The sequence below is a fragment of the Gopherus flavomarginatus genome, chromosome 2, assembly GCF_025201925.1.
Source record: "Gopherus flavomarginatus isolate rGopFla2 chromosome 2, rGopFla2.mat.asm, whole genome shotgun sequence".
In the NCBI taxonomy this organism is placed as follows: Eukaryota; Metazoa; Chordata; order Testudines; family Testudinidae; genus Gopherus; species Gopherus flavomarginatus.
In genome coordinates this window covers 148,869,235-148,879,218 of record NC_066618.1, presented here as the reverse complement: position 1 = coordinate 148,879,218, position 9,984 = coordinate 148,869,235, and the positions used below count along the sequence as shown (strand labels likewise).

At 46.9% G+C, this 9,984-nt stretch overlaps 1 long non-coding RNA gene across 1 annotated transcript; it reads left to right on the top strand.

Annotated features, from left to right (window-relative positions):
* The first annotated feature begins 955 nt into the window (after positions 1-955).
* Positions 956-9,767, top strand: LOC127043637 (uncharacterized). The gene is made up of 3 exons (XR_007772291.1): positions 956-1,031; positions 7,063-7,131; positions 8,962-9,767. It is a non-coding gene; the product is annotated as an uncharacterized LOC127043637 (long non-coding RNA).
* Positions 9,768-9,984: the final 217 nt, after the last annotated feature.

The following is a 9,984-nucleotide window of genomic DNA, read 5'->3' as shown; positions in this document are numbered from 1 at the left end:
AAGATTCTGTTGTTACTGCTGTTCTGGTGTGGTAATGGCAGCTGTCCTGTGTGGCAATGGGTTAATGCTGTACTTTTTAAATGCATGCTTATTAATAAATATTTTTATTTTATCAAGAAAGTTTATTGCTGTCTTCCAGTTCCATTACTCTTCAAATCCCTGATAACGGAAAAATCAGACAAGGTAAAACCAGTGCCCTTTTAATAACACCAGCCTGGTCAAAACAAGTCTGGTTCCATATCTAGCTTGCCTTTCATCCCACACATCATTTAATCTAACACTGATAGCCAGCCTACTGACCCAAGACTCATGGAGGTTTTTCATCTCAAACTCCCTGCACTAACATTGGCCCCAGCGATAAAAATGGACTGCTCAGCCAAAGTGCAGGAACTAGTACCGAACAGCAGAAAGTCATCTACTAGGGAAAAAAAGCCTACAGAAGTGGAAGAGATTGCACCACAGGTGCACACAGCAGGGCTTCTCCTCTATCATATATCTTGGACTACCTTTTTGCCTTAAATAACTTGGATTTGTCTCTGAGTTCCATTAAAGTGCACTTAGCTGCTATTTCTACCCCACCCCCACTCCCCCAGAAGGATTTTCGGTATTTGCTCACCCTACTACCTATTGATTTATTAAGGGCTTTCCCAGATGTCAGAGACTGCTCTGCTGCATGAAATATGAACTTTGTCTTCAAGTCCCTCGTGAAACCTCTTTGAGCCATTAGCCAAATGTTTCCTGTTACATTTGTCTTTTTAGTGGCAGTCACTTCAACTAGGAGGACAGCAGTGGTGAGCTTGAGCCAGGTTCGCACTGGTTCACAGGAACCGGTTGCTAAATTTAGCAGCCCTTTTCGAACCACTTGTTCCAGGACAACCTGTTCTATAAGGGCTTCCTTTATTTAACAAAAGCTCCTGCCCAAGCTCACTTCCCCTCCTCTCCTGAGTGCTCCGCCCCCCTTCACCTCCCCCTCCCCTGCTTCCCGCGAATCAGATGTTCGCGGAAAGCCTGAACAAGCAGCAGGCAGGCAGGTAAGCTGGGGTACAGGGATAGGGGAGGTGCAGCTGGCTCAGTGGCTCCCTCCAGCACAGCTTCTGGTCCCAGAGAGCGGCTCCCCCCAGCCCCAGCCCGGTCCCAGCCGAGTGCCCGTGGCTCCCTCCGGCCCGGTTCCTAGTCCCGGCCGAGAGCCCCAGCCCCCTCCTGTCCCCGCCCCCGCCGAGCGCCCCCAGCTTTGGCTCCAGCCCAGCCCCCGTGGCGCCGGTGCTGGTCACGGCCCCCGCGGCTCCTGCTCAGCCCTGGTCCGGCCTCTGCAGCTCTGGCCTGGCCCGGCTTGGGCCTCAGGGTGCCAGTGCTGGTCTCGGCCGAGCGGCTCCAGGCAGCGCGGTAAGGAGGCACGGAGGGGGTGTTGGAAGAGGGCAGGGGAGTTTGGAGGGTCATGGAGGGGTGAATAGGGGTGGGGCAGTCAGAGGGCAGGGAACAGAGAGATTGAATGGAGGCAAAGGTCCTGGGGGGGCAGTCAGGAAGGAGCAGGGGTTGGATGGGGTGGTCAGGGGACAGGAAGAAGGGGTGGTTGGATGAGGCAGGGGTCACTGGGGGCAATCAGGAATGAGAGGAGGGTTTGGATGGGGCAGCAGGGGGCAGTCAGGGAAGTGAGGTGGAGGGGACAGGGGACAGGGGTCCCCGAGGGTGTCAAAGAACATAGGGGGTTGGATGGGGCAGGAATCCGGGGGGGGCGGGGGGGCTGCCACAACCCCTTTGTGAGGTGAGGAGGGAACCTGTTAATATTTTGGTAGCTCATCACTGGAGTACAGCAAGGTAGGGGTCTTAACGACTGGTCTCTCCTACCTGCCCATCATACTGTCTTCTACTGGGAAAAAGGTATCTCTTAGAATACTAAAGATCCTACTTTTAATAAAGTAGAGGTAGTCAATTATTTTTTTGTCAAGGTCCAAATTTCTTGGTCAAGGTGTAGTCAAGGTCCAGACTCGAGAAACATTTTCACACTGTAATAATAATAATTATAATAAGTAACAAGATTTCATGGTCCATTCAAAAGCATCTGGCAGTCTGGATTTGATCCTCCGTCTGCCTATTGAGTACTTCTGAACTAAAGTAATTGCAGATTTATATATCAATCAGGACATTTTAAGGTTTTTGTTTGTGGTTTTTTTAACCATAAACCTCACCACTCCAGGGAGGAATCCTCTCCTTACCCTTTAGATGCTAGAGCTTTGGCTTCCTATTTAGAAAGAACCCAAATCCCTTAGAGCAGTAGTGGGCAACCTGTGGCCCGCATGTGGCCCATCAGGATAATCCGCTGGTGGGCCATGAGACAGTTTGTTTACATTGACTATCCTCAGGCACAGCCACCCACTGCTCCCAGTCAATGGGAGCTGCGGTAAGCGGCAGCCAGCATGTCCCTTCAGGTTACCTACCACTGCCTTAGAGCTTCCTCTAGATGGTTGGTTTCTTTCTTTTCAGAGAGAGTTGAAAGGAAGCAGAAATCTATACAGCTGCCACATGGGCTTCAGTTTATACCTTTCAGAGCAGGGGTTGGCAACCTATGGTATGCAAGCCAATTTTTAATGGCACGCTGGGGCCTGCCTGGACTCATAGACTCTAGGACTGGAAGGGACCTCGAGAGGTCATCGAGTCCAGTCCCCTGCCCTCATGGCAGGGCCAAATACTGTCTAGACCATCCCTGATAGACATTTATCTAACCTACTCTTAAATATCTCCAGAGATGGAGATTCCACAACTTCCCTAGGCAATCTATTCCAGTGTTTAACTACCCTGACAGTTAGGAACTTTTTCCTAATGTCCAATCTAAATCTCCCTTGCTGCAGTTTAAGCCCATTGCTTCTTGTTCTATCATTGGAGGCTAAGGTGAACAAGTTTTCTCCCTCCTCCTGATGACACCCTTTTAGATACCTGAAAACTGCTATCATGTCCACTCTCAGTCTTCTCTTTTCCAAACTAAACAAACCCAATTCCTTCAGCCTTCCTTCATAGGTCATGTTCTCAAGACCTTTCATCATTCTTGTTGCTCTTCTCTGGACCCTCTCCAATTTCTCCACCTCTTTCTTGAAATGCGGTGCCCAGAACTGGACACAATACTCCAGCTGAGGCCTAACCAGCGCAGAGTAAAGCGGAAGAATGACTTTTCGTGTCTTGTTTACAACACACCTGTTAACGCATCCCAGAATCATGTTTGCTTTTTTTGCAACAGTATCACACTGTTGACTCATATTAAGCCTGTGGTCTACTATGACCCCTAGATCTCTTTCTGCCATACTCCTTCCTAGACAGTCTCTTCCCATTCTGTATGTGTGAAACTGATTGTTCCTTCCTAAGTGGAGCACTTTGCATTTATCTTTATTGAACTTCATCCTGTTTACCTCAGACCATTTCTCCAATTTGTCCAGATCATTTTGAATTTTGACCCTGTCCTCCAAAGCAGTTGCAATCCCTCCCAGTTTGGTATCATCCGCAAACTTAATAAGCGTACTTTCTATGTCAACATCTAAATCGTTGATGAAGATATTGAACAGAACCGGTCCCAAAACAGACCCCTGCGGAACCCCACTTGTTATACCTTTCCAGCAGGATTGGGAGCCATTAACAACTACTCTCTGAGTACGGTTATCCAGCCAGTTATGCACCCACCTTATAGTAGCCCCATCTAAATTGTACTTTCCTAGTTTATCTATAAGAACTCCAGTGCCATTAAACTCTATAAGGACTCCAGTGCCATTAAAACTTCTGCTGATGCAACAAGCTGCAGGGTCTGCTCTCCCAGGCCGGAGTGCTGGGCCGAGTGCAGCAAGCTGCCAGCCCCTCCCCTGCCTTCCCCCTTTCCCCTGGAGCCCTGCCGCCACGCACAGCGCTGTGGGGGCCGGGGCTTTGTGCTCCCGCGGGGCAGCGTTTGGCTCCATGGGGAGGGAAAGACGCTCCCCACTCATCTGGAGCCCCGTTGCCGCGCACAGCCCCGCTTCGCCCTTCCCAGCGCTGTGTGCGCGACGGCAGGGCTCTGGATCAGTGGGGAGCCTCATGGTAAGGGGTCCGGGTCCGGGGGGGGAATTGGATAAGAGGTGGGGGCAGTCAGGGGACAGGGAGCAGGGTGGGTTAGATGGAGGGGATCCTGGGGGGGGTGGTTAGGGACGTGGGTCTCTGGAGGGGGCAGTCAGGGAGCAGGGGGGGTTGGATGGGGCATGGGAGTCCCGGGGTCTGTTAGGGGACAGGGGGTGGATAGGAGTCAGAACAGTCAGGGGACAGGGAGCAAGGAGGGTCCTGGGGAGGCAGTTAGGGTGGGGGGGTCTCTGGAGGGGATGGTCAGGGGACAAGTAGCTGTGGGGATTGGGAATTCAGGGGGGCTGTCAGGTGGTAGGGGTGTGGAGAGGGGTTGGGGCAGGCAGGGAGCAGGGGGGGTTGGATGGGTCCAGAGTTCTGGGAGTCCTGTAGGGGGTGGGGAGCGGTTAAATAGGCATGGGAGTCCAGGGGGTTCTGTCTGAGTGCGGGGGTATGGATAAGGGGTGGGGCAGTCAGGGGACAGGTAGGGGGTAGGGTCCTAAGGGGGCAGTCAGGGGACAAGGGGCAGGGAAGCTTAGATAGGGAGTGGGGTCCCAGGAGGAGGTAGTCGGGACAAAGAGTGGGGGAGTTGGGGGTTCTGGGGGGTCAGTCAGTCAGCTCTCTGCCCTGAGCCTGATCCCCTCCACACACACACCCCACACACATACCCAGCCCTCTGCCCTGAGCCCTGCACCCTCACACTCCCCCAGACCCCTGCCCTGAGCCCTGTACCACCCAGCCCTCTGTTGACTCCTTCACCCCCCTGCATGACCCCAGCCCTGACTCTGGCACCCCCACACATACCAAGCCCTCCTACTCTGACACTTGCACCCCCCTCACATGTGCATAGCCCTTTGCCCTGACCTTTGCACCCCCCACATACCCAGCCCCCCCTCCACATCCCATGCACCCTGCACATCCCCATCCCTACCCTGAGCACCAAATGGGAGCTCCTGCACCCCCACTCACATTCCCACTTGCACCCCTCACACCAAATGGGAGCTGGCCAGGTAAGTGCCCCCACACCCAACCCTCCTGCCCCAACCCTGAGCCCGCCCTCCCTCATTCTAGCTCCTGGCCAGACCCTTCATGCCCAGACCTGTGCTTGGTCCACTCCCACCCCCAGCTCAGTGCAGAGAGAGGAAAAGAATGGGCCAGAACCAGGGAGAAGGTAGGTACCCACTGTATGTGGGCAGGGCGGAGACCCCGAGCCGGGACCCCAGACCAGCAGTGGGCTGAGCGGGTCCAGCAGTTGGGATCCCGGCTGGCAGGAGCCGGCGGATGGAACTCCTGAGCAGCAGTGGGCTGAGCCGCTCAGCCTACTGCTCGTCTGGGGTCCCGGCTGCTAGCCCCGCACAGCGCTGCCAGTCTGAGGTTCTGGCAGCCAGACCCTTCCCAGCTGGGGTCCCGGCCGCAGGCCCCACTCATCCCACTGCCAGCCTAGATGAACAGAACCCCAGATCAGCAGCGGACTGAGCAGGCCGGCAGTGTAAGATCAAAATTTTAATTTAATTTTAAATGAAGCTTCTTAAACATTTTGAAAACCTTGTTTATTTTACAATACAACACTAGTTTAGTTTATATAGACTTGTAGAGAGAGACCTTCTAAAAAACATTAAAATTTATTACCGGCACACGAAACCTTAAATTAGAGTGAATAAATGAAGACTCGGCACAGCACTTATGAAAGATTGCTGACCTCTGTTTCAGAGGCACTATGTTCTGGTTCAGGGTTGGGCGGGGGGGGGGGGCGGGCAAGTGGGACAATTTAGCTTCACTCGCTCCAGAGGCCCTGTAAAACTCTCGCGGGGCCGGGGCCCCTGGATCTTCCACTCCGGGTCTTCGGCAGCAATTTGGCGGCGGGGGGGGTGTCCTTCCGCCCTGGGACCCGCCGCCGAAGACCCCAGACCCGCTGAATCCTCTGGGCGGCCCTGTTCTGGTTCATACCTCCAATGCAGATGTTGCCTTTGAACCTGTCAGTTTTCATTGGTCTTATACTGAGCTCATAAGCACCCACCTCCTGTAGGAAATACTGCTTGTGAATCGCCTAAAGTGGAGTGCCCTTAGGGACATTACTTGAAGAAGGAGTGGTTACCTACCTTGTACAGTAATTAGAGTTCTTCAAAATATCTCACAATACTCATCCTTCTCCTCCTCTGCTTCAGAATCTTGTCTTGCCAGGACTTTGTGGTAAAGAAGGGGCTGAGGATGGTTCATTCAAAACTGTCTTGTATGCTTTCTGTGTGTGGCATGAGGATAGCGAAGGTAAATGTGCAGAGTGAATGGGCACTACTACCAAAAGTGTCCAGTCAAAGGTACATGCAGAGCATGTGTGCCTGAAGTGAAGAACTCAAAGAACTTCAGTTACTGTACTGAGTAACCTTCCCTTCCATTAACTCAAATCAATCTAAACCCACGAGTCTAAAAAACTGATTATCTGTGATTTGATAAAAGAGAATTTTACAAAAAAATATAAAAACTATCTCACAGCATAGATCCTACTGGCTAACTTTGTTGTTGTTCATTAATTTCATTCCCTTTTCAGCTTTCCTTTTTATTGGTCAGTTTTTCTCTTGTATATTCGCCTAATTTTTTTCTTGTACTTCTTCTATGCCTATTATGTCCACTAAAATCATCATTACTATTATGTCAACATTATATTTTAGGATTTTTTTAAAGTGCTTTTTACATTTACCCTTGTAAATCTGCAAGTACAAATTGGCCACTTCCTAGAAAACTGTATATGTGACTGGTCGGCCTCACAAGTGTTGAGCAACTTGTTGGATTAAATTCATACTTTTTGCTGGCCATTTTTATTCTGCACACCTTCCAAATATTCACAAATTTAATCCAGGACAAAATTTCACCATTTCCACTTTGTTGAAATGCCAGTGTTGTACCTTTTTTACATTGTAACAATTTACATTGTTACCCAGGATTTTTCATAAAAGGATGTTAACCATTTGGCAAATATTTCTCTGTTTTATTTTTCAGTATAACAGCCTCTTGTGGTTTTCTGACAGTTTTCTGACAATGAAAATCTGCCTTCTGATTTCACCAGGGGTGAGAAAAATAACCATACTTCTAAATAAGGCAGCAAAAGCAGGACAATACCCCCACCTCTTCTGCCTTTGCCTTGGTTGTGTAGGTGCTGAAATTACAACTTTTCCATCTCATCGAAGTCAAGTTATATTGGCAATTAGAGCTCTGCAAGTAAAGATATCCAAAAATATTTTGTACTTTATTTAGAACTGAAGAACCTGAGATAACCAGCTTTGGCAAAAAATGTCTGTCCTCTGTCAGAGTTGTCCAACATTCAGCGTACATTGAGAACACATCTTATTAGTGGCTTTTTTACAGACTGTAACAGACAAATCCAATGTCACTGAAAGGTTTATGTTTGGAAGGAAACACATTTTTCAAGTTCGACTGTAGATATAATAAATGAAATTCAACAAACCTGTTAAGAAATTCTCAGAGGGTTGCCCATTTTCACAAACTCAGCAAAATTCTATCAAACCAACTGGTAGATTTCGACAGATACATTGTAGGAAAATAATTTTCTGGTATAGAAAATGTTCTTTCCTCAACATTTGTAGATGACTAAACACTTCACTGAAAATAAAACTAGTGAAATGATCCTGCATTTTTTTGACATCTTACTGTGCAATGTTAAGCAATTTTTCAATACAACTATGTGTTTGGGGGGTGGGGGCTCCAATTCCTTGAAAACAGGCATTTGCTCTGGGAGATGAAATTGCTTCGTTAAATTTTGAACAGCAGTTTCAGCTGAGCTGGGCAGATCATAGAGATATAAAAATGCAAAGTACATTATTCTTGAAAATTATTTAGTAGCTTTTGTGTAAGAAGGCACGAGCATTGTTGATCTTTTAGTAAATTTCTCCAAATATATGCACTTTCAATATGTTACAGTGGTTATCCAATATGATTAGATAATGAATAACTCTTTGCAGTTATAGGTGGCACCTGGGGAATCACAAATCATTTGAAAAACATTAATTCTCACAACACCGCTGAGATATGTTCAGTATTCATATTTTACAGTCAGGTAAATTGAGTCTTGAGCAGGTTAACTGATATTTGTCTGAAAGTACATAAGAGACAAGAATACCACTCAGTAGTCCTGACGTGTTCAACTGTACTAATCACTTGACAATGCTACTTGATTATACACTTGTTTAATATGAGTATCCAGCATCCAATGTTAGTTGGCATATAGCTAGGCTTGGAAGAATGTGACTTTCTTTTTTAAAAAATATTAACTGGAAAATCAATGTTTATTTTTAAGCATTTTTTCTTTTTTCAATTACATTTTTCAGTGTTTTGGGAAACTATGATGATCAGACAATTATTTAATGACAGTAGATACTGAGATTCAAAAAAGTAAAGTTTTTTAGCTATTAAAGCATAAATTGTCAACATCATATATCAAAATATACAAAGTAAATATCTATAAATCAAATGCTATTTAAGTTCTCAAGCAGCATTTTTCCTATTTGCCTATTTGTAACTTTTTATTATTATTGATGGAAATATAATTTTCATCAGTTTGTGTGTTGTGAAATCAATGTTTACCTACGTTTATAGATAAAAACCTAATCCTTCCAAGCCTAGTTTTAGATTAAGGTCTACATTTTCAAGCATGCACTAGTGCATGTGCTCAGTCTTCATGCATTCATTAGTCAATGTGTGTGCAAGTCAGGATCGTGTACACCTTGATTTATGTGCATATGTTAAATGCAGGATGCATGTACTTTTTGATGTAGTCACTTTTGAAAAATCTCGGTTTAAAACACCTTAATTCCGGATACTCAAAGACTAAAATTGATAAGTGACCATATGTTTCTAAATCTTCCTTTTTTTTTTTTGAAGTATTTTGTCCCAGTTTCTGCAAACCCAAGTAGACTAGCCACAATGAAGAGCCACCGTCACCTGACCTAGTGAAAGCAACTGCATTACACATTACATATGAAGGCCACCAATTTAGGCATGTTATCAGTTGTGTGTGTTGTTTGTTATATGATTTATTTTATTTGTATTACCATAGTGTGTAGGAGCTCTAGACACGTACCAGGATCCTATTGTGCTAGGTGCTGCACAAACAGAACAAAAGACTGTCCCTATCCCAAAGAGTTTGCAGGAAACAACAAATGGATACAGGTGGATGAGAAAGTACAAGCAAATAGTGAGAAAATGTTAGGTAGCATGATAGGCAGTGGTCTCTGCACCAAGCTAAGGGGAGTTAAAAGGTCACTTTGTATTTTGTCTTCTCAGTGAGATCCTGTGCAGAGAGAGAAGTGGAGACAGGAGGAGGGAAGGTTTTGAGAAGTGAGTCAAAGGCAGTGAAAAGCAACTGGTATTGAGTATGTGAGATTCAGTTAAATTGGAAAAGTACATTTTGTGCAGTGAGCAACCCAACAACTCTCGTACAAGAGTCCATTCCCCATGTTTCAAAGAGTTGCTGTGTCTCTGGCAAGTAACAAGACTTACAGACCCTGAGCAATGCCATTGTCCTCTGGAAGGAGCTACCAATCTAATCTGGGCTGACCTATGTGCCATTTTTATCTCCCCTGTGCCAAACTGGAGCAAGAAATAGAGAAGGGGTACAGGAGCCTGTTTCTGGGAAGAGAATGTGTGACAGAGAATTTGGCAGGGAGAGGGGTAGGAAGCAGGGGAGATGAGAATCAAGGAGGGAAGAGGGGTAAGGGTGGAGGGGTAAGATGAGAGAGAGGTGGACCAGACAGAGGAGAAAGACAACTCTTTCCTCCTGCCTCTGTTTTTTCACTTTGCAAATCTCATCACCCAAAATGTAGTTGGTATCGGACTCCCATTATGTTGTATGATTGGTTTAAAAAAGAATATAAAGTGCATAGTTACGTTATTGGAGACTGGGAT